Below are 26,366 nucleotides of genomic sequence, written 5' to 3'. Positions count from 1 at the left end.
TATGTATTTATCTCTTCCAGTTGAATTATTCTCTCAATTGGTATGTAGTGATCTTTGGCTCTTCTGATCATTCTTGGCTTGAATTTTACTTTGTCTATGATTAGAATAGCTACTCCTGCATTTTTCTGGGTTACTATTGCCTATTGCTCTTCATTCTGTGACATTCAGTCTGTAAATTTCTTTTTGAGTTAAATATTGGTGTTTTGGGTTTTTTGTATTAAGCATATTGTTGGATCTTGTTTTTTAATCTATTCTACCAATCCATTTATTTTGATTGATGAATGGAGACTATTCATATTGATGGTGATAACTGATAGGTATTGACATACCTTTGTCATTATATTATTTTCTTGTTATAGGTTCCCTTTATTTTGTTTGTATTTAACTACATACAGGTATGATGAATTCATTCTGTTGAGATTTTTGAACTTGTTATCTTTGTTTTTGTCCAGGATATCCTTGATAACTTTTTGTAGTTCTACTTTTGTGACCATAAATTTCTACAGGTGTGCTTTATCATTAAAGTATGTTTTTCTCAATTAATTTTGTAAGATAATTTTGTGAGGTAAATCAATCTGGGATGGAGCTTGTTTTCTTTAGGGTTTAAAATGTTTCACTGAAGGCTGGCTTGATATCTCAGTGTGCTAAAGCACCTACTTAGGCAGAGCACAGCGGCTGAGGTTTGATCCCTGGCAGGCAGTGCCAGTCACACCCCTAGGGGCACACTGAGATGGTGATTGAGACTGGGCACGGAGGGGCACGCCTGTAATCCCAGTACTTGGGAGGCTGAAAACAGGAGAATCGCTACAGTTCTGATCTATGTAGTGAGACCGTGTAGGCCCTCAGACCCTGTCCTAAATACAGAAATAAATAAATAAATAAAATGTTTCACTCAAAGGTCTTCTTGACTTTAGGTTTAGCACTAAGCAGTCTTCTATAATTCTAGTGTGTTTTCCTTCATAGGTGATTTGTTTCTTTTCTCTAACAGCTTTAAAGATTTTTTTCATATGTTGAAATTCTGGAATATTGGCCATTACATATTTTGCTGTAGTATTTTTTCTGATGATGGTTATTTGGAGTTCTATATGCCTCATTAACTTTTGGTGTGTCAAATTGTTTTTCCATACTTGGAAAATTTGCTGCTATTACTTTTCTAAAGAGGGGTTTCATGCCTTCTGTGCTATCTTGCAAATGTTTTTATCAATTCCAATTAACCTTAGATTAGCTCTTTTTGCATCACCTAACAGCTTCTGGATTGAATTTTCATGGTGCTTTGCTATTTCAGGAATCTCTCATTTGTTGAATACTTACTATAATATTTGTTTAATCTTTTATTTAATTATTTGGTACAGGGTCTCGCTATGTAGCTTGGACTCATAGTGATCCCCCTGTCTTCCCCAGTGCTGGGATTACAGGCACATATCATCACCCCCAGTTTTGGTGGCCCACATGGTGCACCCAGTGTTCCAAGTTGGCACAGCATGTAGTCCCAGGGATTGAACCTGGATCTTTGCACTTGTCAGTCAGGTGCTTAGACCACTGAGCTATCGCCCCAGCCTGAACCCTGTCTTATAGGTCAGTTATTCTATCTTCACATTGGTTAACTCTGCTGCATATACTTTAAATTTAATTATCTAGATTTCTCGTTCAGACTGTTTTATGAAATCCAGCTCTTTTCTCCATTAGGCATTCATGATTCTTATTTTTCCTTATATCCTTCATAGGTAATAACTACTTTTTAGTGATTCTTCTATGTATAGCTACCTATTGGCCTTTGGGTCTGTCCCAGGATTCTACCACACCTGTTTAATAGGTGTGAAAGTCTGCATCCTGCTTGTCTTTTCCACTTCTTGTATCAAAGGCCCAGTGAGTTGACTCTAGAACTTTCAAAGATATTGAAGAGGTTTTTTACTCTCCCTTGTTACCTTATTGGTTATTACATGCAAATACAATATATATTGAGAAGAACTTAGAACAACTTCCTATAAAACTAAGTAAATAGAGAATCCTATTTTTTTTTTATTTTTTGAGTGTCCTTATTTCTGTCTGCCCTGATTTTCATGAATTTCTCAGTGTGTTCCTCACAAATTTTAAGCTCTTTTATATTCTCTATAATATAACTTCAACTCTTTAAAGGCTATAGTTATATCTTTAGTCATATTTGTTCTATTTCAATTTCTCATATAATAGTCTTTTTTTAAAAAAAGATTTAATTTTATTTATTTGATACAGGATCTTGCTTTTTTCTTGGACACATAGTGATCCTCTTGTTTCAGCCTTCCCAGCTCGGGGATTACAGGCATACACCACCATGCCCAGTTTAGAATAAAATGGCAAAGAAAAATAAAAGCCTCTATGTTCCCTTAAAACTACCTTTGTACAATAGTCCGTTCCTCAGCATCAAGTACTCCATTTAAATATATGTTAAGTATGCAAAATCATTTTATAAACTGTAAAGTGATAAACAAGTAAAAGCAAATATTGCTATTTTGTGGGTCAGTTATAGAATGACTATACCAATGTGTGAGGCTGGCACAGTGCAGGGCTGGCGTGACATGCGGTACCGGGTATTGAACTCAGGTCCTTGCACTTGCCAGGCAGGTGCTTAGACCACTAAGCTATGTCCCTGGCCTATAATAGTATCTTATGCATGGCAATGGGTTCGAACATGTTTGTTGAAGTCCAATTTAAAAATTTATCTTCAGTTATAGGTGACTGCCCTGCTGGTCATTAGAGTATCACTTTATTCCTGAGTGGAAAGGTGAAAAATCATCACTTGGCCTTTAGAAGCAAATGTGAGTTATATTTCAAAAGAAGAAAAAGCATTTAATTAAAAAAAATTTAACATATTTAGTATAGGTTCTACAGGGTCTTACTACACAGATCAGACTCATAGTGATTCTCCTGTTTTCAGCCTCACCAGTACTGGGGTTAAAGGCAGGTGCCACCACGCCTAGGCTCATTTGCTGTCTCAGCGCACCCGGGGGCAGGGCCAGCACAGTATGACATAGATTTACCACCAGCTGCTGCACCCTGATAAAAAGCATTTCATTCTCTTTTGTGTAAGCATCACATTTAGCATTTCAGAATTGATTTTTTTTTTTGCAAGTGAATCTTGAGATAATTCCCTCTCTGCTTGATTTCACAGTAAAGCATTTCTTATAAATATCAACTCATGAAATAGTCATTATGATACACTATATACATGAAACATGTAAAATAAGGAAAACAGCATAGAGGAAATTAAACAGAAATGAGAAAATCCAAGATATAATCATTTTAAAATTCTCATTCTTCCCTTTAAGATCTTCAATTTCCCAATAAAAGAAACCAGGCTATCTTTTCTTCATCACATTATTCCAGATAACTTTTCATAATATAATCTTTTAATTATTGAGATACTTTCTTCTTGTTTTAGGATTACTGATTTTCCTATCTAGAAAAAAGACTAAAAGAAAGATAAAGAAAATGACAATATTCGCTTTTACTTGTTTATCACTTTACAATTTATAAACTGATTTCACATACTCGACATATATTTAAATGGAATACTTGATGCTGAGGAAGGGATTATTGTAGACAGGTAGTTTTAAGGGAACATAGAGGTTTTCACTTTTCTTTGCCATTTTATTCTAAATTATGCTATCTTATGCTACCAGGACACTTTCCTAGTGATATATATGGAAAACAGGAATTGCAGAAAAGATGAAATGACAAGGAGATTAGGGGGAGAAAAGGAAAGAAAATGAAAATAACATAAAGCCAGGAAGGTCTGTTTTATTCTTTCATCTACCATCAACACCAAAGAAAACAACTTTGGCTGGTGAACTGGGAAAGAACGAAAACACAGGGTGCTCTGCTGAAGCACCTTGCTTCACTAGAACGGAGTGAAACAGACTCCATACTGTATGGCAAATGTGAGGAGAACTCCCCTTTGTGCTTTTTTTTCAGAAGCCTTGCAAGATGCTTACAACTTTTAAAGGAAGTTTTGCTCTTCCTTCATATTTAATTGTGACAATAAAATCACTTGGCTTTTCAACATTTTTCTATTGCACGGGGATTTTTCCAAGATTAATGACAATTTCATTATGTCTTACATTTGTAACTATTCAGATATATGGCTTTTGTCATTTGTATTTCATTTACATTGTGGAACTTTACATTTTGGAGCTCAGCCAGATATAGTTTAATAATCACACTGAAAAATGATAGATAGATAAGTAAATAACTCAGTGAATGTAATATGCATGTCAGCAACTTCTCAGTTGTTCAAAGGAGGGTCAGTAGGACTCCAGTGACAGCTGGAAGAGCTCATATGCCTTTTACAATTCCTATTTTCAATTTTTTTTCTTTCAGTTTGTGGAATGCTAGAAAAAATGCATGGTCATGAGCTTTGCAAAATATCAATTTAAATAGAAATAGTTCTTTGTATGTAAATTAAAGCAGGGGATGCCGTAGCTGGACATCAGTACTGTCTGCATCTCAGTTTGGTATGAATTCACAATACTAAATTTTGCAATTATTTTTCATTGTACTTTCTGATTTATGTCCTAGTTACAGTCTATTTTTGTTTTGCTCTCCTGTAGGACAAGGTAAGAGAAAAGAATTACCAGCTTGAGTTTGACTAAGTGATTCTAATTACTTAGGAAACATAACTTGTATAAAACTAGCATTTATTATCAAAGTTTATTAGTAGTATTTTGACTATCTTTTCTCACAAATGAAAGAAGAAAAAATTTTTCAATTCAGTTTTCTTATTTTTACTTTTAAAAAATAAATTATTGAGCTTAGATATAGCTACCTTAAAATTTTAAAATACCTTCTTAAAAGAAGCTAAATGAGTCTTCTCACTTCACGTCTCACCTTTCCTTTCTATTTCAATGACTTATGGCCATACTAGTGCCTTAAGTTTCACTTCCAAAGCCTTTTCCACTCTCTTCCTTAAATTACTGGTGGTGATTCTGGGGCTGGGTTACTTGGTAGACTTTGTTTTGTTTTGTTTTTGTCATATTGGTGCTCATACTCAGGTCCTGCATATTCCAGGCAGGCAGTGTACACTGAGCTACTTTCCAATTTTCTGTTATACTTTTAATTTAATTTTTAAAGATTTATTCAGTTCAGCTCATTTTCTTGCCTCCTTTATCTTGAATCTTGAAATGTATTTCCTTTTGCAAACAGAAGAATGCTTGCCAGGTATTTCTAACTTACTTTTATGCTTATTTGCTTGTTTATGCTTTTGCTTCCTTTTTGTAAAATAATGTTTCTTATACTTGCTTTACCTTTTGTGAGGTACATTATGTTTTTATATAGTTTACTTGAACAAGAAAAAGAAAACTTGGTTGTATTCTTGACTAAAGACAGAAGGTTTCCTTTAGAATGTGGTAAGATACTTTTCTGTAACTTGAAAGACATAAATGATATATAGAGGTTATCTGATAGGTGGAATTGATCTTTGACTTGGTGGGGAATAATTTGAAAACTTTTTTACCTAGAAGTGGCTAAAATGTCAGTGGCTGTGGTTTTCCAAGGGCTCAGTTGCTGTGGCTTTCCAAGAAATTCTCAGTTGCTTAGCTACAAGAATACTTTTGGGTTAGGTCACATCACTTTGATAAATCTCTTAGTTCTGAATTAGCATTGCTTGTTAAATGATATTATTATAACTGAAGGTAAATAGCAAATTGAAGAGATGACTATGCCTATCTAAGGATAGGCTTGGATTAACTTTTACTTGTCAGTATTCTTCTTCTATCATTTATATTTGTTTGAAAATTATCAGAAGTCATGAGGTTCTTTTGCTTCCATAGATACATAGCCTCTGAGTATGGAGAAGAGTGTTGTGGAATTCAACTCCTGTGCTTGTCAGTGTGAACTCATCTTGTGATTGATAAGAATGTGCCGTAATAGTTGTTTGGCAGCTGCCTTAATGAAGCTCACATAAAAGTGGATTTGCATAGCATGCTTCATTGTCAGCTTGAGTTTCAATAGTTTTTTTTTTTGTTTTGTTTTGTTTTTCAGGTTTTATTGTAAGTTTTGTCATTTACTATGAAGCTGTTTGAATTGTTCATCCATTATTATCAAGAGAGCTCTAGCACATGCTAGCCTACACCTGGATTTCCTTTACAATGAGGGGGAAAGTGTGTGTAGGAGATATGTAACAAAGCACTGTATTTATGTTAAGTGTATTTATTTACAGACTTGAGCAGTTTTTAAAAAAAAATCCTTTTCATCTGATTATTAACCTTAAGATCCAGGTTTAATTTTCCTCATAGTCACATGATCATATGTTGTTTATACACAGAAAATTTTTGTTTCTCAAATCACTTTTAGATAAATGTATCTGTTTTCTTATCCCAAGAGGTAGCCAGGTAGGGCATGGCACAACTGTCAAATATTTAGACATTAATTTTCTTTTTTAAAATTCCAAAAATATCATATAGAATTTGACCTAGCTTATTTAAGTTTTACAAAGAAAAGTTATAATTAATAATAATATAAATCAGTCATGACAAAAACCTGTGCTGGTGAAGAGACTCTAGCTATAAAAGAGAATCTGTAATTTTACCATGCTTGATAGGAAACAGAAATCCCACACCACAGGCCAGGACCAAGACCTTTTATTTTGCATCTGTTCAAGAGGGAAATATTTTTTTTAAAAAATTCATATGGGTTCCAGTTGGGAAACACAACTACTGGTAATTAAAAACTCTCATTCATTTATTGAGCGGCCCCAAGACAATCAGTAGGAGTTTGTGCTCTAAAGACTCCAGCTGCTTTCAGCTTGCAGATGACCCAGTTCCCAACCTTTTTAGTCAATGACACACCTGTGCACTGGCCCGGACACACTAGAGAGTAGAAAGGAAGTCCCTTGTCCAGTCTGCTCCCAGCCACATCAGAGCTACACACCAGGTGTGACTGAAAAGCAATGAGAATCACAAGGAAAACAATATAATCAACCCAAGAACAGGGTTTATGTGTCCAGTTGAGGATTGTTCCTCAAAGTAGTCACCATGGAAAATATAAAAATATTGCCATTGTTCATATGATGTTTAGAATGTTCCTAAGAATAGCCTTGAGATATTATAATATCATGCAAATTGGATTATGTTATCAATATATCCACATTAATCTGTTAACCAAAAACGTTGCAATTTGCTATATGGATCTGTTCTCACAACAGAGATAGACAGGGAAAATAGTACCAACAATGTCATCACTGTCACAAACCATCTGTAAATAAACAATAAAAGTAGTTGAGAATCGAAAGATGAAAGACATTCTTAGGCTACTCATCCATCCATTGGCAGTACCACCTTAATTTGAATGGAGTAAAAGCAGCAGAGGAATTAGCTCCCTTGCCTTGATCCTCTGCTCTTAGTTTGACAAATTGCCTTCCAAGTGTTTCTCATCCTTGCCTGGCTCCAAATCACAGATAACTGTGCCTCTAATTATCTCCCCTTCCTTGTTCCTAGAAATCCTTTAAATTTTCGCCACCCAGTAAAAGCTTCAGGAGTCAACCTACATTTTATTTGTATCATATTTTGGCAACATTTTCAGTCAGGTCCTTAATGTCTTAATCGCATTCAGCAGCTACCGTACTTTGAAAAAATAAAAAAAAATATTCTTGGTCGGTATAGTTTTTCCAGTGGAGAAACACATGTGAAAGAATTTGGGGATTTTAGTCAGAAGGCCAGGGTTAGAATTTCAGAAAATTCAACTAATGATATCAATGAGTTTCAGATTCTTCATCTGTAAAATGGGAATCTCAGTATTCAATCTAATTTCTTACAATTAATATTTACATTATACATTATTTTTATAACTTGATATTTATGAACTATGATCACTTATGAACCATAAATATACACTAATAGAAAAGTATATATCAAAAAGAGGATAGTTAATTTTGAAAGTAAATACTTCAGCGAGGCTAAGTAACTTACTTAAATCACATGGCTGTTGAATGTCCTGGTATAGATGTGGATGCAACTGTAGTTAACCTATGATCAGTACTAATCTATGATGCTTTTTCATTTCATTAGTATTTCTCTATCTTTCTGAAAGTTTCATGTATAGGTCAAACCCTGAAAAACATCTAGATTTTTCTTTTTTCTTTCTTTCTTTTTTTTGGCAAAACCGGGGATTGAACTCAGGCCCTTGGGCTTGCCAGGCAAGTGCTTATTCTACTGAGCTATCTCCCTGCCTTCTATTATTTAGTTCTACATTGACAAAAGTCCAGGTTTCTTGTTGTATTGTCCAGCTTTAAGAAAATTACTGTTAAATACACTACCATTTAAGTAATTATAAAAAGCTCTGAGCATATGAATATTTTAATACCATAAACACAAACATAGTGTTCAATTGAAAAATACAAGCAGTTTGAATGAAGATTTTTTTAGTCTAGAGATTACTTCAGTAGTGAAACTGTTCTTTCTGAAATTATTAATCTTGTAGATCTCTTCTGAGAAAGCTCTCTTCCTCAGTTTTATACTTTTTTCAATCCAGAGACTATCAGAACTGAAATAATTCTTTTCCCCCCATAATTTTATTGAGAAAAATAGCAATGAGACAGTTTCAAACCAAATTGGTAGGACAGTTTCAATAATTAACACATCGCATACATTCTTCTAGTGGTTAATTGCTGTATAAGATGCAGACATGATATCCTATTTACAAACAGTATTAGAATAAATCCCTCCATTCATTAAGAGAGTGCAACTATATATCTATCCTAACCATTTTGAATACACAGATACAAAATGGACATTCATCTGTATCCCCCTTATTTGTTAAGTTCCGTTATTTGAATATTATAATTGTGTTAACTCAGCAAAGTTATATGTTGAAGATAGGCAAGGCAATGATCCTGAGAATCTTCAGAAGATTTTTGAATCTAGCAGTTAATTGGAAAGATTCTCACCCTGAGTAACTATACACACTGACACCTGTGAACTAAGCAACTGCACTGAAGATAGCAATTTGTAATAGTAGGTTCATGCTTGGAGTGCCTGTCATTCTGGTCTTCTGAATACAGGCTGCTTGTCATGACATGCCAGTTGCTGCTGTGCTGTCTCTCAGGTAGATGATTGTTCAAAAAGAAGGAGGTGGTGAATGAAGGCAGGAGACAGGAAAAGGAATGTTGTGGGACTGTCCTGCTTCAAGGTTGTATATGATTATATTTCTGGACTTTATGTAAACATAAGAATTGCATAATTCTTTATGCCTATTTTTAAAATATATTCTAATTTTTTAAATATTTTTTCATCATATTCTGTAGAGACTTAACGTTTAACATATTAATACTTGATGAAAAATAACTGTTCCATGTTATGCCTAAGATGTTTGATATTCAGACAGATAGGGAGGTTAAGCTTAACAGCCTAGGTTGTATGGTAATAACAATAAGCTTCTCTTTTGGAGGGTTAATGACCTAAATTTGAAGACCAAAATTAGAGCAATAGGAGGATCGCAAGGAAAGCCAACATTTTGGCCCTAGCCTTCCAAGGTCAATTAAGACTCAGGACATATGAGAACTTGTACTGTAACATCATGTAACTCAGTAGTGTCCCAAATTTTCTGATCAAGAAGATTATGGGGCCAAAGAGGAAAGTGATTGATGATGGAGAGTCACATGGAAAGAAGATATTCTCTCAGGCTTTCACAGAGAACACATTGGCCAAGCAATGACCATGACTCATCCACATGGCTGACACTGACAAAGGATCTACTATCTGAGGTACAGGATCTCAGGATAAATCCTGAGGGGATTTCACTGACCTTATCAGACCCAAAAGCTACAACTCTTGTTGCATAGGTCTTGCTTTATCTTGGTCTTAACCATCCAACAGAAAAGTATAAAAATGAAGTATATGTTGAGCTGTAGGGGACTCAGGTAAACAATTTCTGACATTGCCAGTCAAGCGAAAGACTCAGTACTATTATGGACTACTGGACTCTTTTAGTATATTTTGCCCAGTTGACACACCTGTAATATTAAAATAACGGAACTAAACAAAAAAGGGGATACAGATGAATGTCCATTTTGTATCTGTGTTTTCAAAATGGTTAGGAAAGATATATAGTTACGTTCTCTTAATGAATGGAGGGATTTGTTCTAATAGTGTTTGTAAATAGGATATCATGACCACATCTTGTATAGCAGTTAACCACTAGGAAGAATGTATGCAATGTGTTAATTATTGAAACTGTCCTACCAATTTGGTTTGAAACTGTCTCATTGCTATTTGTTTCTCAATAAAATTATGGGAAAAAAATATATATAAAGGCTTTGAGTTTATCATTCTTTATGGATGAGTCGTACTCTATTGTATAAAAATACCACGTCTTTTTCATCCATTCCTCAGGTGATGGGCATCTTGGTTGTTTCCAAGATTTGGCTATCACAAATTGTGCTGCTATAAACATAGGCACACATATATCACTATGATATGATATTTAATTACTGAAATTCTATATAACAGTTCCCAAATATCTCTATTTTAAAAAAGGGGCCAAAATCTTAAATACAAATGGAAATAACATTCAAATTAGCTCTATCATCATTGTAATGAAAATGTATTGTTCTCTATATTTGTGTACCCCTTCGAGTGCCAATTATTTCCTATATTCACAATCATAGAATTTTAACATGCAGCACATCATATTGGTGTGACGACAGAATAATGAGGTAGATTGTTTGCCAAGGTCTACTGCAACAATTTTATCTCTCTTGATTTTATTCTTTATAAAAATAGATTTATGGAGTCAGAAATCCTATCCATGAAAAGCTTGGAGTCTGCACTGTGTTGTTGCTTTTAAGTAAGCATGTACATTAAAAAGTAGTATTTTAGGCTGGCCAGATAGCTCAATGGACTAAAGTGACTAGTTAGGCAGAGAGCAGCACGTGGGCATACCAAGCTGGCCCCACCCCCAGGGCTCCCTGAGATAGTGATTGAGACTGGGTGTGATGGCACATGCCTGTAATCCTAGAACGCACCTGTAAAACACTTAGGAGGGGAATAGCTGTCTTAAATGGGTCTTCCAATCATAGCTTCTTTAGGAATCTCCACACTGATTTCCATGGTAGTACAACTACCATGCACTCCCACCAGCAGAGGAGAAGGGTTCTTATTTCCCTACAGCCCCTTCCGACATTTGTTATTGGTTGACTTCTTGATGATAGCCATCCTTTCCGGCATAAGATGGAATCTCAGCTTGTTTTAATTTGCATCTTTTCAATGACCATTGATGTTGAACATTTTTTATATATTTATTTGCCATTTGTATTTCTTCATTCGTAAAGTGCATATTCTTCTCAGATGCCCAGTTTTTAGTTGGGGTTTTGAATTTCGGGAGCCTGATATTTTAAATTATTTATATGTTCTAAATACAAGACCTTTGTCAGAGGGACAGTAGGCTATAATGTTTTCCCAAATTTATGTGTTGTCTTCTTGCTCTGTTGGTGATTTCTTTTGAAGTGCAGAAACATTTCAAAAATATGGGATCCCAATTGTTGATTCTTTGAAATATCCCCCCTGCAATTTGGTTTTTATTCATAAACTCTCTACTTACCCCTATGTCTTTCAGATTTCTACCTACATACTCCTCTAGGAGATTTAGCTTTAATATTTAAATCTTTGATATATTTTGACTGTAGTTTTGTGCATGGTGATAGGTGTGGGTCTGGTTATAGCCTTCAGCATGTGGAAAGCCAGTTTTTTTCCAGAATGATTTATTAAAGTTCCTATCTTTCTTCCAGTGAATATGTTTGGCCCCTTTGTCAAAAATAAAGTGGCTTAGTGTGTTTGTAGTAGTGTTTACATCTTCTAATCTGTTTCACTGATCCTGAAGTCTGTTCCCCACTCCCAGTACCATGCTAATTTTATCACAGTGGATTTGTAGTATAATTTCAAGTCATGGATTGTAATAGCTCTTGCTTTGTCTTTGTTGTTCAGGATTTTATTTGTTATTCTACATCTCTTTTGGTCCCAGATAAATTTTAGGAATGTTTTCTCTAGATCTGTAGGTTATACTAATGGTGTTTTAATTGGGATTGCATTAAATCTATATAACAATTTTGGGAGTATGGCCAAAGTTTGCTCAGATTTTTCACAATGTTGGTTCTTCCAATCCAGAGCAAGAAAGACCTTTCCATTTTCTGAAATCCTCTTCAATTTATTCTCTAAGAGTACTATAATTGATTTTTGCTGTATAAATCTTTCACTTCTTTTGCGAGATTGATGCCTAAGTATTTCTTTTGATGTTATTGTGAAAGTTGTTTCCATAATTTCTCACTGCGTTTGTCATTTGTGTACAGAAATGCTATTGATTTTTGACTGTTGAATGTGTATCCAGCTGTGCCACTGAATTTTTTATTATGTCTACAAGTCTTTTGGTACAATTTTTGGAATTTTCTATGTATAGTATTGTGTCATCTGCATATAATGATAAGTTTTTCTTCCTTTCCAGTCATTATTCCTTTTATTTCTCTGTCTTGTCTAATTGCTGAGTCTAGTATTTCTAGAATTATATTGAATAGGAGTGGTGACAGTGAACATCCTTGTCTTGTTCCTGATATTAAAGTGAAAGCTTTCAGTTTTTTTCCATTTAGTATGATGTTGGTGGTTGCTTTGTCATAGATGGATTTTATAAGGTTGAGTTAAAGACCATCTATTCTGATTTTACGTAGGATATATAGAAATATATCTATACGTATATCTTTGCCTTTGTTTCTGTTCATGTGGTATATCCCATTTATGGATTCGTGTATATTGAGCCATCCCTGAATTCCTAGGATGAATCTCACTTGGTTGTGGTGTATAATCTTCTTGATGATTTGCTACATTCTGTTTCCTAGTGTTTTATTGGGGATTTTGCATCTATGTTCATTAGGGAGATTGGCCGGAAGTTCTCTTTTTTGGTTGAGTCTTTCTACAATTTTGATATCAAAGCAATAAATGACCCTAGGAATGAGTTTGGGAGAAGTGTTTCCCTTTCAATTTCATTGAAGAGTTTGAGAAGAGTTGGCATTAAATCTTCTCTAAATTTCTTGTAGATTTCAGCTGTTAATCCATCATGACCTGTATTTTTCTTTGTTGCTAAGGTTTTTTTTTTAATACATTTTCAATTGCATTCACTGATATTGGGTTATTCAGAATTTTATATCTTCCTGATTCAGCTTTTGTAGTTCATATCTAGGAAGTTTTCCTCTGTCTTCTATATTTTCCATCAAATGAGAGGAAAGATTTTGGAAATAGGTATTACTGATCTTCTGAATTTCTATAGGGTTTTTATCATTTTCACTGTTAGTGCATGAATTTGAATTTTTATTTCTTTTTTTCATAAAGTTTTCTTGGGCTGTATCAAATTCTTTTACTCTTTGAAAGAAGCAATTTTTTGATGCATTAATTCTTTGTATTGTTTTTCTTTGTCTCCATTGCATTAATTTCTGCTTTGATCTTCATAATTTCCTATTTTGCTTGGCTTTGGGCTTGACTTACTCTTCTTTTTCTAAGAGCTTGAGGTGCAATATAAGATTGTTTATTTGGGCTCATTCTGTTTTTCTGATATGAGAATTTACCACTATAATTTTCTACTTAAGACAGCTTTTATTGTATTCCACAGGTTCCAGTAAGTTGTACCTGCATTTTCATTTGACTGTAAAAATTGTTTAATTTCTTCTTTAGTTTTATTTATGATCCATTGATTGTTCAGGATGCTGCTGTTTAGTATGCATGTGTTTATGGAGTTTGTGCTGTTTCTTTTGTGAATAATTTTCAGTTTCATTGCACTATGGTCACATAATATGCCTGGGATAATTTTAATTCCTTTGCTTTTACTTAAGTATGTTCTGTGTGCTAGTATATACTCTGTGTTTGAGAATGTCCCATATGCAGCTGAAAAGAATGTATATTCTGATGTTTTTACATCAAATACTGTGGAATAGTTTGTTAAGTCCATTTCTTCACACATTTGGTTTAGTTCTGTTGTTTCTTTGCTGATTTTTTGCCTAGTTTATCTATTTGTGACAGTGGTATGTTAAAATCCCACATTAAAATTGTGTTATTGCTCATTTTTTAAAATGTATTTAGGACAGGGTCTTCAGGGTCTCACTACATAGATCAGACTCATAGTGATTCCCCTGTTTTCAACCTCTCAAACCCTGGGATTACAGGTGATAATGATACCTAGTCTCAATTGCCATCTCAGCGTGCCCCAGGGGCAGGTCTGGCATGGCACTCTGGGGATCGAACCCCAGCTGCTGTACTCTGCTGAAGCAGGCACTTTAGTCTACTGAGGTATCTGGCCCACACTGCTCATTTTCTTTATTTGTTTGTTTGTTTATTTATTGTATTTTAGGGAATATTTTAGGGAAGGGTCTACAGGGTGTTCAGGGTCTCACTACTAGATTGGACTCTTTAGTGATTGGCCTATGCACAGCCTCCCAAGAGGTGGAATTACAAGCATGTACCACAATGCCCAGTCTCAATTGCAGTCTCATTGCACCCCAGGGGCGGGGCAGGCACAGAGGACCTGGGATTCAACCCCCAGCCCCTGCACCTGATTTTTTTATGTCTGTTAAAATTGGTCTTGTATAGTTAGGTGCTCCTATATTGGGTGCATATCTATTTAAGATTATCTCTCTTCATCTTGCAGTTTTCCCTTAACAAATATGTAGTGACCTTCCTTATTTCGTTTCATCTTTGTTGATTTTAGGTTGACATTGTTAACAACCATACTAGGTATTCCTGCTGTTTTTTGTTCCTGTCACATAGAGTGTTGTTTCCTGTCCTTTGACTTTCAGTCTGTGAATTTCCTTTTGAATTCAATATGTTTCTTATATACAACATATTGTTTGATTTTGTTTCTTGATCCACTCTGCCAGTCTACTTCTTTTGATTGGTGAATACAGGCCATTTATATTGAATTATAGCTGATATGTATTGACTTATCTTTGGCATGTTATTTTCCTGCTATAAGTTCCCTACTTTTCCCCCTCTGTTTAGTTACTTGCTCTGCTTAGTTGTTCCTTGAAGTTGTGGTATTTCTGTCTTTCTAGAATATCTGTCAGTATTCTTAGTAGGGTTTTCCCTTAACAAATATGTAGTGACCTTCCTTAGTAGGGTACTAAGAGTACTAATTTCTTCAGTTGTTCTTTGTCATGGAAATATCTTAACTTTATATTAAATATTTTATATAATGTTCAGGGTATATCTATCTGGGTTTGATGTTATTTTCTTTCAGAACCTGAAGTACTTCACTCCCAGCTCTTCTTGATTTGTTGGTTTGTGTTGAAGAATCTGCTCTGATTTGATGGGCTTTCCTTTATAGGTGATCTTTTTTTTAACAGTTTTTAATATTCTGTTCTTTTGATCAATCTTTACTATTATGTGTCTCAGTGAAGATTTATTTTGATTATTGGATTTCTGTGTGTCTAACTTAACCGTATGACAGATTCATTTTCTGTGCATGGGAAATTTTCTGCTACTTCTTCTACACACAATCTTTTTATATCATTTGTGCTGACTCCTGTTTTTTGATAGCTATTAGTCTTATATTGTTTTTCTTTGAATCGTCTTATAGTTGCTGAATTGTTATATCCTGATTCCTTCTTATTTTTAAGAAATTTTTCCTTTCACCTTTACTATCTGCCATTCTATCTTCAAAGTCTGAAAGTCTATCTTCACTGAGGGGATTTGACTGACCTTATCAAATATGAAAGTTACATTTCTTGATATCTGTGTCTTGCTTTATCTTGGTCTTAACCATCCAGCAGAAAAGGATGAAAATGAAGTATAAAAAGTAAAGCCACATTAATATGCTGAGCTGTAAAAAACTCAAGTCAACAACTTTGGACATTGACAGTCTTACAGAAAACCCACTACTATTATGGACTACTGGACTATATTGGGAGATTCTGCTGAATTCAAGCATCTGCAATATTTAAATGACAATGGAATGCCCATCTCTGACAAAACTAACCAAAAAAGTGGGATAGAAATGAACGACCCTTTTGTATCTGTATACTCAAAATAGTTAGCATAGATATACAGCTCCATTCTCTTAATTCAGTGAATAGAGAGGTTTGTTCTAATAGTGTTTGAGACAGGATATCATGTCTGCATCTTATATAGTGAATAACCACAAAGACAAAAATATGCATTGTATTAATTATTGAAAATGTGCCAGTAATTGGTTGTGAAACTGTCTCATTGATATTTGTTTCTCAATAAAATTATTTTAAAAAATTAAAAAAATATGAAAGTCTATCTTCAGTTTTGTTTAAGTGTTTTTGCCAGGTTTTAATTTAATTCCTGATTTCCTGAATATGTATTTGAATCTGTTTTATGCATTCTAATTCTTCTCTGCATTGTTTGTTCAATGTTTCCATCATTTTTCTATTCTCTTTATTTTTTTATGCCTACTTTAGATGTGCGGAGCATTTCTTTCATGATTGTTGTCATTTCTTTTTTGTTTCTTACCTGAGAGATAATTTCTAATCAGATTTGTTTTATAGCCTGATGTAGTTGTTCTTTACTTCAGTTGCTGTAATTTTTGAAATTTCAGGTGTGTGACTTCCAGGTTCTTCTATGTCCTTGTTTCCTAAGCTTGATCTTGGTGGGCTTGAGATTTAAGCTTGCCATTTGCTCCTTTGTTTAACATTTTTGAACCTCCCAGTGTTCATCCATTCTGAGCAGTGATGGGAGGGGCACAGGGTATAGGCCAGTAAGGCTCCCACGACAGAAGTTGTGGGGTATGCTCACCAAAGCTCCCACTATGAGGGATTCAGCATACATTCCAGCAGGGTGAAGGGGTTAGTCCTAAGCTCAACAAGGCTCTAAGGATGATGGGTGTAGGCCAAAGTTCAGCAAAGCTCCTCAGACTCTGGTGAGGGTATAGCATGACTCACCAGGTGTGCCAGTTGTTCCCCTGCCTTCTGCAATTGTTTTTTCTTTTTAATCATGTCTCTCTAAAAACAGGAAAGTGGACTTCTATAACTGTTTCAGAAATTGGCAAGAATGATGAAATGTGTATGGCAACATGTCTTTTACTCTAATAATATTTTATATTTAAGCATTCATTGTGTTAGTTTTCTTATTGCTAGGACAAAATACCTTTCACCCAAAGTTAAAGGAGGAAAGGGTTATTTTTGGCTTATAGTTCATAGAAGTTTCATTCCATGAAGCCTCTGTGTTGGCTGGCTCCAAGGCCAGGTACATGACAGAGAGGGATCACAGAGGTGAAGAAGTTCATGTCAGGCAGAAGCCAGTAAAAGTAAGCAAGAGACAAGGGACACACCTCTCGGTTCCTTGTATGTTTTCTGTGTTACTTGCCCTCAAGGCAGGTAACACATCCTTAATCCTTGTATTTCACTATGAATCAGTCCTAGTGTCATACACTATAGATCTAGCCACCTGTAACAAGCCCCACATTTGATGGCATGAGGCTTTGGGCGACATCCTTATGCAAGCCATAACATTCATTGTATATTTTGATTTATCCCTTTCTTGTAAAAAAAATGGTTAATGTGACTTCCTTTCACTTCCTTTGTTCCAGACTAAACATGCTAATTTCTTTAAACAATTTTCACATGTCAATATGACTGAAATGTGATTTAATCTTTTCTTCCCAAAGATTCTCGTCTACCCTCCATTTTCTGTTTTGCTTCATGATTCTGTATTTTTCTGAGCTATACAAGCTTGAAGTTGGAGTTTTTCTGAATCCTCTTTCCTCGTCTCCTTCAAAATCTACTTCATTTTCTAGTCTTGTGTGATCTCTCTTTTCATTCATCTTCTATTTCTCATACATGTCACCCTTTACAGAGGCCTTTTTGTCCCATTCCTAATGCTGTTGAAATGGCTCCCAACTTCCATATTTGCTTCTAGACTTCGCCTCTCCCTCTGCCCTGTGAGATATATTCTACCTTATTGCTTTTACACTTATAGAATTCCTCTGCTTAATTTTTTTGATATCTATGAATAAGGGCTGGGGAGATAGCTTGGCAGCCTAAGCACCTGCCTGGCAAGTGCAAACTTCCCTGGTACCACATGCCATGCTAGCCCCAGAACCCCAGGTGTGCTCTGCAGACCACCAAAACCAGGCATGATGTTGCATGCCTATAATCCCAGTGCCGGGGAAGCTGAGACAGGAGGATCACTATGAGTCCATACTGCATAGCGAGACACTGTATGAAATTTTAAAAAATAAAATAAAATAATCCAAATAAATAAATAAAAATTTAAAAAATATATATCTATCAATAAAATCCAAACTCAATAGCTGGCTTTTCCAAACCTTCTATTGCCCACTCCCCCTATTTCCAACTATATTTTCTGTTCTTCTCCTTCATCTCCCATTTCATCCAGCCCAGATGTACTGTTAATTCATGTCTTATAAAGATCTTGTGAATTACGTCCAATTCTGTTAGGTTTTCTTAAATAAAGTGTAGTTCATCTAATGGATTGAACGACAGACATTAATAAGACAACTTAAATTTAAGTTCACTAGTTGTTTTATTTTTGAAAAAATAAGAGTTTCTCCAAGCCTCTATGCCCTTATCCAAAAATCATCTAACTAGAAGATTGCTATCAGGTTTAAATAAGAAGGTATATATTTTTAAAATGCTTAAAACATTGTTCAGGTGATTTGTCTCTCCAATTTCTGCTTCTCAAAGGTTATCCTAAATGACATAATTGGAAAATTTTGTTTGTCTTCATTACTTCTCCATGTGGACCTAGATGTTTCCTTTTTTGAATCACAATAGCATTTTCACTATGCTCTGTGGTATATTATTAGATCCACAGATGGGCCCCTATGTGCATTGCCAAGAGGGCTCTGATTCATAATAGTCAGCTGGGTGAGAAGACCAGGGGCCTGGATAGGAGTGAGGAGATGGATGACTTTCCACATTACCTTAGGTGTTCAGTTATTTGAACACTTAATTCTATGTTTCTGTGAAGAACATAAATAACCAGGAAAGGTCATTGAACCTACATACTTCTCATAACTCTATACTTTATATACTCCATCTTGCTTTAAAATTATTATAAACATCCTACTAACCTGTATTGAAACTGTTTCATCATTATTCTTTTTTCTCATTAAAACGAATAAAAATTAAAAAACAAAAAAATAAAATAAAAATTATAAGGCCTAGGTTCCTGTTAATTTCATCTCTGTATATTCCCTCAATTGAATATAGTCTCTAGTACATTATAGGTGTTCTTTTATATTTAAGAAAAAAATGATAAGCTTTAATTCATGTGTATGAAAATTTTACTCACCTTTCTGTATTTAATTTCTTTGACTAATTGCAACCTTTTAAGAATAAAATGCTGATCAGGTTTCAGGAAGGGTTTGAATCTTACGGTTTAGAGCCTTGAAGCCAGCAGCAAATGCAACAGTAGTGCTATGAGAATTGTGTTAGCAGACATCAGTGAGAAAATTTTCTGTCCTAATCTTGCATTTAAATATTCAATATCATTGTTGTATGGCTGTAGATTTGGGCTTCAATTTATAAAGTATCCATATTTTCATTGTGTCTAGATGAGTAAGCGAATGTCCTTTACCTGGTTCATTGCCTACATTAGTAAAGACATATTGTAGTAAAATAAGGATTATAAATTTTTCACTGACCTATATCTAGAACTCATCTTTTATAATTTTATGATTATTTTTATAGATGGTATATGGATTTCAAAGAAACTAGCTTATAATTTGTTACTTTCTCTAACCCTATCAAAATTTTGTATGAGATCCACAGATGAACTTCTCTGTGCATTGTCAGGACGTAAAGGTGTGCCTCATAATGGACAGCTGAAGGTCTAGGAAGTCAATAGAATGAATGGGTGAGGAAATGGACTTCTTCCCACATTGCTTTATAAGTATTTGATGCCTGACATTGTGTGAGTTGTTGTGAGGAATATAAAATAAATCATGCCTGAGTTCTTCTCTAACATAGAGGATGAGAGTATAAAAAGATAATCATATTACACAGCAGAAATAATACAATGCACTCAGCTCTCATGTGCCAGGCTCTCTGTGCTTCATTAGTATATTTCAATAAAATCAAGCTCTAAATGAGATGAGAGACACATTATTTTCATTTTATAAATTAGAAAACTGGTACTCAAAGTATAAAATTATGAGTATAGTTACATAACTAGTAAGTTATGGATCTGGGACTTAAACTTAGATCATTCTACTTGAATTATAAATGACAGCAGGATTGGCTTTTTTCAGTTTCATATTAATTTGTTTTTATTTATTTATTTATTTTTAAAATAATTTTATTGAGAAACAAATATCAATGAGATAGTTTCACAACCGATTACTGGCACATTTTCAATAATTAATACATTGCATATTGTTGTCTTAGTGGTTATTCATTGTACAAGATGCAGACTTGATATCTTGTCTTGAACACTATTATAACAATCCTCTCTATTCATTGAATTAAGAGAATGGAGCTGTATATCTACCCTAACTATTTTGAGTGTACAGGTATAAAAGGGTCATTCATTTCTATCCCACTTTTTCAGTTAGTTTTGTCAGAGATGGGCATTCCATTGTCATTTAAATATTGTAGATGCTTGAATTCAGCAGAATCTCCCAATATAGTCCAGTAGTCCATAATAGTAGTGGGTTTTCTGTAAGACTGTCAATGTCCAAAGTTGTTGACTTGAGTTTTTTACAGCTCAGCATATTAATGTGGCTTTACTTTTTATACTTCGTTTTCATCCTTTTCTGCTGGATGGTTAAGACCAAGATGAAGCAGGACTTGCATAACAAGAAATGTAACTTTTGTATCTGATAAGATCAGTTAAATCCCCTCAGGATTTAACCTGAAACCCTATACCGCAGTTTGTAGATCCTTTGTGAGTGTCAGTCACGTGAATGAGTCACGGCCATTGCTTGACCAATTTTCTCTCTGTGAAAGCCTGAAAGAATATTTTCTTTACATGTGACTCTCCTCAGGCACTCTCTACATCATCGATCACTTTCCTCTTTGGCCCCATAATCTTCTTGATCAGAAAATTTGGTACACCACTGAGTTACATAATGTTACAGTATAGGTTCTCATATGAACCTATACTCCTGAGTCCTCACTGACCTTGAAAGGCTAGGGCCAAAATGTTGGCTATCCTTGCAGCCCTTCTTTTTCTCTGCTTGTCATTACATACCAAATACTGCCATAGTGTCTCTCAAGTAAATGTTTGTTTTAAAAAAGAATAAAAGGGCAATAAATGAAAACAGGAGACAGGGGAAAAAATGTCACAGAACAGTCCTGCTACAATGCTGTATATGGTTAGAGTTCTTAATTTCGGTGTAAAATTATGCAATTTTTATTCATATTTTTTCAAATTTTTAATTTTTTACAATTTTTGTCTTCATATTCTGCAGGGGCTTAAAATTTAACATATTAATACTTGATGAAAATACCTGTTCCATGTTATGCCTAAGATGTTTGATATTCAGACTGATTGTGAGGTTAAACCCTACTGCATATGTTGTAGGGTAATAATAAGTTTCTCTTCTGGAGGGTTAACAACCTAAGTTTGCAGACCAAAAGACAACAGGATTTGAGCCACAGGTGAGAGTTACAAACTACCATAGGAACTTAGAGAGAGAACGTACTCCAAACATATGTTTTCAGAGACAATTTAAAGTGTTTTTGGTAGAAATTTACCTGAAATATGTATTTTCTTGACATATTTTAAAACATCACTTATTTCAAGTGTATATAATAATGTAATGAGTATTCACAAATCTACTACTCAAAATTGTCATGTTAGTTGTTTATCAAATTAAAAGAACTTTGAAAGAGAAACTTGTAAATATATGTGATGGCTTCATTTTGTTGCTATGAATGCATTGTTCCTCTCCCTTAATATAACTGCAATCCTGATTTAGATATTTGTTCTGAACTTGAACCTTCTGATTCCTTTGCAAAGGAAAAAAGAAAATACTCATAGTGCAATAGTGGCAGCGTTGGTAGCCCTGTTCTCATAACTTTCTGTCATTTGTCCTGTTATATTAGCATATGTTTGCAATACGTAATGGTTACATTTGCCATTGGGAATGGGTGTGTGCATTCAATACATCTAATTCTTTTTTTTTTCCCATCCACTACCCCTTCCCCCCTCCCTGCGCCTTTCAACTCTTGGTCCTTTTACAAGTCATTATCATTTTTTTACCATATAGAAAGTCTAGTTTAAATGTGGTTCAAACTACCCTATAACTTGCTTACTATCTCTTTAGCCTATCTGACAGAAAATCCTTCCACGACTGATTAAAATAATACATGTGTTTCTTGTTGTTGCTGATCAAAAATGTGTACCAGTGATTATGCTGTCTTATACTATGGTGATTGTTGTCTTCATAGTAGTTATTTAGAGGACAAGATGTAGACATGATATCTTGTCTAAACAATATTAGTACAAATCTTTCTTTTCAATGAACTAAGAGAAAGTAGCTGTATGTCTGTCCTAACTATCCTTAAAGTTCTTGCGTATTTAATCACATGCTAATCTAGGTATTAGTATAAAGGTATTTTGTAGATGTGTTTAAAGTACATAATCAGTTCACTTTATTTATGGTAAATTATCCTTTATAATCTGGATGGGCTTAGTTCAGTTAGATAAAAGCTTTTCAAAGCAAAGTTGACACTTCCAGATAAGAAATTCTGTTTTTTGTTTACAATTTTAATTAATACCTGTGATTTACCACCTTCCTTTACTGGTGGCCTGTCATACAGATTTCAGACTTTTTACCCAAGCCTCATATTGTATAAATCTTGTAGTTACCTCTTAATATTTATCTTCTACTAGATTTATTTCCTTGCTAATTTTGAGAGACATACATATTATATTGAAAATTCTGTTAAGGTGTCCCTTCCTTCCTGCCTGCCTGCCTGCCTGCCTGTCTGCCTGTCTGCCTTTGTGCCTACCTTCTTTCCTTCTTTACTTCCCCTCTCTCTCCCTCTTTGTCTTTCCATCTTTAACATTAAGTGTGACATTATTATTATCTAGTAATTCAGATATTATTATTTTGAGTTGTTTGTCTCTTTTCTCACTTTAAGGATATTTTGATCTTTAGAATTTAACAATGAATTGTGCCACACACACTTGCTGAACTGACAGCCTATAAACAGTGACTGTCCTATTTCCATTATGTTAGTAGTATCATACTTTTACTAGAAACTTGTAAATCAGACCAAAAAGTCTCTTTAAAAAAGTACATGAAGTATAAGCACATATGAGTCTGAGTGAGGGCAGAGTAAAGTGTGTAAATTCTTATGAGAAGCTATTTGAAATTTTGTCAGATTCATTGTGTAGTTTCCCAAGAACCTGCTCTGTGCCACTCTACTGCAAAGAAACAGATTATAAATAGATAATGATGACAAAGAATCCAGGTTCTCTGACAGATATTTGGATAGTAGGCTTCAAGGATCTAAAATGGAAGGTAATGACGTTACAACTCAGTCACATAACTAAACATATGGAACACGTTCTATTCAAAGACAGTTTCACATTCTCTAAACAGGCAAAATTTTTAAAAATTGAGTTTTAAAGACTGAGTCAATTTTTATCAGTGACTTATGGATTGTGTAGGATTCTGTTATGAAATAGAAAGTTTTGTGTTGTTGTCTATTTTATAAGTATCTTTCTGGTTTATCTCTTGGATGCTAAGTAACTATGAATTTGATGATTAACTATTATTATTCTTTTATTTTGTTATGGAATTTTCATGTTTCATAAAATAAAAAATATTTCAATTATATATTTAAAAAAGAAAAGTGCTGAAATGAGTAGAAAAGGGTGTGCTTTAATAGCATAAAAGACTGCCAACAACAGAAACAACACATCGGTCTGTTGTTCAACTCAGGTGGATTATGTGACACCAGATATGACTGACTCCATTCTGATTTAACGCGGTCTAGCACAGCAGTGCACTCCCCAACAGTGACCTCTATACATTTTGCTTAACAATTTTAAATAAATTTTAAAGAAAAAGTAGGAGAACTCATGATCAGATGTAAGAATTTGAGAAGTAAATAGCTGATATCTTCTTCTAAGTATGTGACTAAAGTAGTCTCTTCAAGTCGTAATCTCTGGAAGCATAGTATAATGGTTCAGCATCCAGGCTTGGGGACTCATCCCTGTATTGGAAGAGAACTGAGTAGCATGCTGACTTGGCATCTTCTGTTGATTGGAAGAACGACTTCTTCATGGCTTGATAGGTTGCTATCACGTAAGCAAACATCTTTGTAATCATGATACAGATCAAGAAATAGAACTCTTTTAGTCACTCTGAATTGCCTTATTGTGCTGTGTCCCAATTAACCCTGTCACTATCTCCAAAGAAACTACTGTTCTAATGACTTACTTTCATTTATTTCTATTTTTATTACCTAAGGATGCATCCCTATACACAACAGTTTGGTCTTTTCTATTATGTTTGCAATAAATTTCATGTTTTTGAAGTGTTTTAATTTAACATTTCTCTCCTTTTCTATTCCTTGCAGTTTTGTCTGTGGAAAAATCCAGGGCATTTGACTAGTTGAGTTTTCCATAGTCTGAACTATGTGCATTTCGTACTTACAATTCCATATGTTATTTTGTCCTTTGTATTTCCTGAAAATTGATAGCTACAGGATTGATCAACAGCTTTGGTCTCTTTGGCAGGATCAATAGCTCTTTAACATTTTATTTTCAGGATTCTTTTGTTTATTTGAAGACCTCAAAAATTTCCATGGTTTACTTATCAATGTTAACTATATTATAAACTGAAACTGAGATACTTAATATTCATTAACTACTCATTTTAAACTAGCAGTAATAAATCTACTATTAACAGAAATAATATTTTATATAATAACTAATTAATGTTATATATTAACTATAATACATATATTAACTATCATATGTTAAATATAACATAAGTACTATATAAAAATTGGTGAGAACATTGACATTATTTTCCCCTTTTAAATTCACTTTTATGTTTTGATTAATGAAGACAGGTATATTATTGTATCTGATTTTATATTCAATCTATTTTATTTGAAGTATATGAAAAAACCTGGCCTTATATAGACATGTATCTGAAAATATATGTGCCTCACTGATCTGTGGACTGTGCTTTAAGAATTTCTGAGGATCAGCCAAATAGTTCAGTGGGTTAAAGTGCCTACAAGCAGGTGTAGGAGCAAGGAGTTTGATCCCCGGCCCCAACCCTGTGGCACTCTGAGACAGCAATTGTGACTGGGTGTGGTGGTGCATGCCTGTAATCATAGCTCTTAGGAGGCTATAAACAGGCAGATCACTATAAGTCTGATCTAGTAGTAAGACCCTGAACACTCTCTAGACCCTTTCCTTAAAAAAAAAAAGAATTTCTGAGCAACTGTATGATGGAGTTCTGAATTTTTCCATCAAAAGGAACATGATGTTTAGCTGTTGCTGCTATTGTCCAAATGCATGGATTCATTTGATGTTAGACAATAGTGATAGTCTAACATTTCCTTTTAATGTATTGGTTGTGATACTTTTATAAAATTCTGTACTACCTTATTTACTGATTATTCAGTGGTAAATTTAATGTAGAAAAAAGATAAATGATTGATTCTTTTTCTTATTTACCATTTTTAAACATATGAATTGGCTCTCCCAGAGAGAAATAACTCATTCTTAATATATCAATATGGATTAATGGAGTTAATTATATTAATGAATTCAAATGTTTCAATTATTATCGTTTTTTAAGTTTATATTGCCCCATTTTTAATTTATTTGGTGTGTCTCGAAAGTCATTCCTGAGTCCTGATAGAAAGCTAAGCACTTACATTTCTTCACTATCAAACATCTCTGAAATAAATAAAGCACTTATCGAATGGTTTTTGTTGTAGTTTGTATCATTGCTTTTTGGGGACATTTTTTCTTTCTTAGTGATATGTAAAATAATAGTGCATATACAATCAAGAGCACTTTAGATTTCAATACAAAATACCTTAATACAATTAAGATTTATGACTTGATTGAAATTTAGCTGAGGCTGTTGGGCATCCCCTTAATCCTGTCATATCATCTGAAAAACTGTCTCTAAGGTTACTGTTAGCAGTGTTATGGAAGAAATCTGAGGATTCTACCATACTTTTAAAAATTTAGGCTCAATTAATGTAGTAAGTATTGTTTTTCTCCTATGACTTTGCTATTAATTTTTGTTTTACCTTTTTTCCCATAAAAATAAAAAAAATCAAGATCCAGGCTCAAAAGTGGTTTTTATCACTTTGTTTACATTTCTCACTGGATGAATTTTATCACATGATTACAATGTAAGCATGAAAAATGCTGGGAAATATACTCTTTTTT

At 34.1% G+C, this 26,366-nt stretch overlaps 1 protein-coding gene and 1 long non-coding RNA gene across 2 annotated transcripts in view; both read left to right on the top strand.

Annotated features, from left to right (window-relative positions):
- The window catches only part of Hpse2 (heparanase 2 (inactive)), a 905,948-nt gene that overhangs the window by 439,841 nt on the left and 439,741 nt on the right, over nucleotides 1-26,366 (top strand). The window lies entirely within an intron of this gene.
- Nucleotides 20,610-26,366, top strand: part of LOC111815025 — a 17,794-nt gene continuing 12,037 nt past the window's right edge. The window contains exon 1 of the long non-coding RNA XR_002819842.1: nucleotides 20,610-20,620. This is a non-coding gene — a long non-coding RNA (uncharacterized LOC111815025). The remainder of the gene's footprint in view (nucleotides 20,621-26,366) is intronic.

This window comes from Octodon degus, unplaced genomic scaffold, assembly GCF_000260255.1.
Source record: "Octodon degus isolate 3935 unplaced genomic scaffold, OctDeg1.0 scaffold00010, whole genome shotgun sequence".
Classification (NCBI taxonomy): Eukaryota; Metazoa; Chordata; class Mammalia; order Rodentia; family Octodontidae; genus Octodon; species Octodon degus.
This window is presented reverse-complemented; position numbering and strand designations above follow the sequence as displayed.